At 37.7% G+C, this 5737-nt stretch overlaps 1 pseudogene; it reads right to left on the bottom strand.

The window, feature by feature from the left end:
- Positions 1-4750: 4750 nt before the first annotated feature.
- LOC118858416 lies at positions 4751-5107 on the bottom strand (annotated as a pseudogene).
- Between the last annotated feature and the right edge of the window lie 630 nt (positions 5108-5737).

Below are 5737 nucleotides of genomic sequence, written 5' to 3' on the forward strand. Positions count from 1 at the left end.
TGAAAGAAAATACCCCATATGAACTATTGCCTACCCTGAGCTCACTCAGCACTCTCTTCCCCATCAAAAGCAAGCATCATATAGAATAAGGACACATGAGACCCTTTTCCAATAAATACAAGAATAAAGCATGGATGCCCACTCTCCCTACTATTGAAACAACAAAAAGATAAGGGAAAGAAATTAAAGGCATTAAGATAGGCAAAAATGAGATAAAATTATTCCTGTTTGCTGATGATATGATAATACACTTTGAAAATCCCAGGGAATCAAAAAATACTAATGGAGACAATTAATAGCCTTAGAAAAGTTGTACAACCTTTTGTGCAACAAACCCTCTAAAATCAACTATATTTATATGTAACAATATCCAACTATAAGAAGGAAAAATAGAAAAAAAACAATTCCATTTCAAATGACAATAAAATGAATAAAATATCTGGTGATCTATTTTCCAAAGCACAGGAAAGATGTATACATTCTTACAAAATGCTCCTTAAAGAAATAAAGTACAACTTAAATATCTGGACAAATATTCAGTGCTCATGGCTAGGCCATGTTAAATAATAAAAATGACCATGCTATCAACTTTAAATTATACCTTTAATGCTATCCCAAGTCAATTTATTATGGAGATACTTGATAAAATAATAACAAAATTTATTTGGAAAAACAAAAGGTTAGAAAATCAAGGGAAGTGATCAAAATAATATGGATGAAGGAGAAATAGCAGTTCCATACCTCAAACTATATTACAAGGCAGCAGTCATCAAAATCATCTTCTGTTGGTTAAAAAAACAAATCAATAGGACAGACTAGACAAGGTAGAATCAGAAACAATGGAACTCAATAATGCAATGTTTGATAAATGGATAATAATAATGCAATGTTTGATAATGAAAAACATAAATTTTCTGGTGTGGGGATGAGGTGGGAATGTCCTTATTTGAAGACAACTGCTGGGAAAACTGTAAAATAATATGACAGAAATTAGGCTTAGATTAACACCTTACACTATATTTCACAATATATTCTAAATGGATGTGTGACTTCAGTATTAAATATTATATTATAAAACAATTATAAGAGAACCATATCATATGGATCTCACAATTATGGGTAGTTTTTTTTAAAATTAAATTTTATTTTATTTTTCATTCTCTCTCCCTCAACCCCTCATTCACCTATTGAGATGGCAAAAAATACAAAACTCATAATAAATATGAAGTCGTGAAAAACAAATTTCTGTATTGACCATAATCCAGAAAAAAAGAAAGAAAAAGAAAGAGAAAGTAACTGCTAATTGATTGGGAATATTAAAACAAATTGTGGTACATGAAGGTAATAGAATATTACTCTGGTGTAAGAAATTATGTATGTGATGAATATGGAGAAGCATGGAAAGATCTACAAGAAGTGATGCGTAACAAAGTAACCAGAGCCAAGAAAATAATATACACAATAATTACAATGTAAATGAGGGGAAAAGCATGCACGAAAATTCAAAAGTGAATATAACAAAATTTTAGAGAGCAAACATGACTGGAATGAAGATATGAAAGAACACCCCCCAACCTATCTCTGTGGACAGGGGAACTACTTAGGTGTTACATATTGCTCACATTTTTGGACTTCGTCAATTTATCAGTTTTGTTGATTTTTCCTTTTCTTTTTTCTTCTTTCTTTTCCTCCTTTTGTATTAAAATATTATTTGTATATGGGATGGATCTCTGAAACGGAGGGGGAAAGATACTGGAAGTAATGATAATAATTTAAAAAAAATTACTTAAACTATAGATGGAGCACCAGGGTCTATTTTCTGTCTCCAAACATTCTGGGTATCACAAAGGTCTGTAAGTGTAGCTGTTGACTAGTCATATTAACCTTTATGTTTTGCTGTATTTAGTATTCAATCTGTTGCCATTATCAAAGCTGAAATTTAGGTAGGGTGATTTGAGTTATTACCCACACCATAACTTCTTGGTAAACATCTTCCCTTTTTTTTTTTCAGAGGAGAGGGAGAATACTTCCTCTTCATGGCAAACAAGTACAGTGCAACAATTATTGTTGCAAGGTATTTGGATATGTCCTGACTGGCTGTCCTGCAGACATGCTAGTGGTTGAGTCCTTCCTGTGAATTTTGGGATTTGGAGAGAGAGAACATTCTCTTCTATCCTCTGAGAGACTGAGAATAATTGAGATCTTCGAGGTCAGTGCATGTGTGTTTGTATGTATGTATTTGCTGCTATGGCCATACCCCATTAAACCATCTCAGTAGAGGCTGAGGATAACCAACCTGCCTCAAATCCATCAGTGAGTTAGAGGGCTATCTACCCCAAGTACATGAAGAGTTTCCCTGGTGGAATGGGCAGATGAGAACAATTTGTTTCAACAGCAATGAAAGTGGCTGAAACAAGCATTGTGTAGCTCTTAGAGCTTGGTCAGACATAGAAGGTCATCTACCGCATCCTGGATCTTCACTAGTCATCCTGACTTTTGTCTTGCCACAAGACTTCAATGGCTTTGGAAGAAAGAGTGAGGCTGATGACTTTGTGCAACTCTGCCTCACTGAAATCCAATTCATGTACAAGCCAAGACATCACTCTGTGATATCATTGGTCCTCTTGAAAAATGAGGGACATACAAAACAATGTATTTGCCAGGGAGGTGGAATCTTTTGAACCAGTCTGCATAAGATCAGAGAGGGGAGGGAAGGAATTGTCCAGCTGTGGCAGAGTGGAATGGAATCAGGTTGACGGTGATTTGGAATTTTCCATGTATATTCTCAAACTGGGAACTAAGTTTAGCAAGCTGGTCACAGGGAAAAAGCCTCGTTTTGTGAACAAAGAAGTCAGACTGTACAACAAAGACCAACAGACCTATTGTGTGTGAACATTCCATTAAGAAATTAAGAAAGTAGTCAAAAGGTTTTACTTTCTCCCATTCCCTTCTCCTCCTGTATACTTGCTACCAGGCATTTTTTTATGTTAACTGTCTTTCTATTTCTTTAGATTATTTCTTTATTTTGATTTTGGTCACAGAAAACTCAAGACTGATAATGAATACTTTCTACTACGTGTCTATATATTTATTCTTTAGTAGAGAAGGGTGTTTGGGGGACATCAGTAACCAACTGGGAATACACAGAAGTTAACTGGGACAGAGAGTTATGCTTTGATCCAGAATAGTTAATCTCCCTACAATGTGGGTTCCTAGCTCTATGATTTTTATTATAAGCCGTATTTATAACCTCATGAAAGCGGGAGAGGGGAACTTATGGAGAACCATGGGATCATTCAGGCCCTAGGTTAGAGAGAGTTCTTTGTTTAGTAGTGACTTGATTTAGATCAAGGCACTTTGATCATAGGTACCTAAGGAAAGTCTCCTACTTCTGATATAAAGAAAAAGTAGTAGGGTGGAGGTGTGGACAAATTTCTTTCTATGGGAGGAGGGAGTAAAAAGAGTGAATGCTTAGCCAACTCTGCTTCACAATGGTATCTGATAGTCACACTACCAAGAAGACACTTTGCAGAGTAGTACAATGCTCTCACCCACCCCTACAACCAGTGGTAATGAGTATCTCTGAGCCCTCATCCAGCCCATTTCTTGGGGATTCCTTCACCATGCTCTCCTTTTTTGAGGGACTGTTTTCTATTAATAAACTCTGTGACTGCACATGTAGATGTCCCTGGGAGATGAACTACTTACTTCCTTCCCAGTGAAAATTCACTCACAATTGGATGACCACTGGTGGTGGCCTATCTTTCTATATTCTAAACAGGACTATATTCTAAACATCTCTGTGCTACCCCTCCTCCACTATCCTCTGTGCCATTGCCTTTCCCCAATGAATCTTTAGTTCCAGCTCCAGCCATTATCATTAAGTGATAGTGATGAACCATCTTTCTGTGGTACTTACTCTTTCAATGAATAAAAGAGGTGGAAAAAGACTACGGTGACTACATAGTACTTGTCTCCCTGCACTAAAAGATGTCAAAACCTCTTTAAATCTTTGCTTGTTTTGGTCTTTGTTACTTGTCTCATAAACTACTGCTCTTTAAAAAAACCGCAGGCTCTGCTTAATGGCAAGAGAGTGAGTGGCAGGAGAGTTCACTTCCGATTAGTACTTGTCTTGTTGCCATGAGTGCACTAACTTTAACTCAAATATTGTTTCAGAGGCTGTGGACAGCTTTGGTACAGAGTAAAAGTCTGTCCTCATTTGAGAAGAGTACATTTGAAGAGAGAAAGTTCACTCTACTGCCGCTATTACACACTTACTTTCTTACCCTCCATCTTTCATCTACACTGAATTCACATTACACATTACATGAAGAAAAGAAATCATTTTGCCATTTTAAAATTACTAGTACTTTTGTTTTGAACTCTTTGTTTACTAGGACTAGCATCATAGACACAGCATTAGAAAGAACCTTAGAGTTTATCTAGTACAATCTCCTAATTTTCTAGATTTAGAACCTGTGTCCTGGGAAGTGAAGTGATTAATCTAACATCAAGCATGCTAAGTATTTAAGCTAAGAATGGAATCCATGTGTGTGGAATTTGAATTAAGTACTTTCTAGAAGTCCTAAGAATCTAACCTAGGGGGTCTGGGGAGTAGAGAAATGTCATACATGTCTCCATAGTAACCTATTAGAGCCTGACCCTGAATTGGTACATGCCCTTAATTCCAACTATAAACTTCTTTCTTTTTTTTATTAAAGCAAGTTTTGGCCCGTTTATTAAAGTATACTTGTACAGTTTACTTCTCACTGGTCTGTTCTGGCATGCTTCTAATGATATCAGAATCACCTGGATCAATGATAGCCAGTGTACATACTCCGTAGTACTTCCCACATGCTGTAGCCAATTCAATGTTATTGCCACTGTAGTGATGTACGCCAGTTTTGGCCAGCATAGCGTAATATTCAATCTCTGATTTCCTCAAGGCTGGGCAGTTGTTGGCTAAGATGACCAACTTGGCTTTGCCTTGTCAGATCATTTTCAGGGTCTGTTTGTAGCCCAGCATGTATTTGCCGCTTTTCATGACCAGCTGGAGCCTCAAGTTGATGGACTCCAGCGACTTTTTCATCTTCTTTGTGACCATCATCTTCCTGCCTGCGGTGTGGGAGGACCCTCAACCAGAGACCTGCCACCAGGATGGCCAGGAAGCGAGAAGAAAAAGCCCACCTACAAACTTCTAACTGTTAGGAGGTAGTAGGAGGCAACTAGATGGCTCAGTGAATAGAAGGGTGGGCTTGGAGTCAGGAAGACCTGAGTTCAAGTTCAGCTTCAGATACTTTCTAACTGTGTGACCCTGAGCAAGTCACTTAAACTCTATTTGCCTTTAATACTCTGGAGAAGCAAATGGCAGATCACTCCAGTATCTTTGCCAAGCCCATAATGGGGTCATGGAGACTTGGCTGGTACTGAACAACAACAACAATGAGTAGGAGGAGACCCTGGAAGTGGCAATGGGGAGCCAGGATTATTTCCCACTTTTATGAATGAGTCAAGGGCTATTAATGAAAGTACAACCAGTGCTGGATATGCTGGCCAGGGAGGTGGTCTCATCAGGAGAGAGCCAGATCTCAGTGAGAGCCAGAAGACTGAACGGATGGGAAAGGAAAAGACTTAAGATAAAAAAAAGACTGAACAACAGCAATAATTCATACTTACCACCCAATCAAGATTCTGATGGTTATTATCCACCAATTTCAAGGCCATTCCCCTTCTTTCC

The sequence above is a fragment of the Trichosurus vulpecula genome, chromosome 7, assembly GCF_011100635.1.
Source record: "Trichosurus vulpecula isolate mTriVul1 chromosome 7, mTriVul1.pri, whole genome shotgun sequence".
In the NCBI taxonomy this organism is placed as follows: Eukaryota; Metazoa; Chordata; class Mammalia; order Diprotodontia; family Phalangeridae; genus Trichosurus; species Trichosurus vulpecula.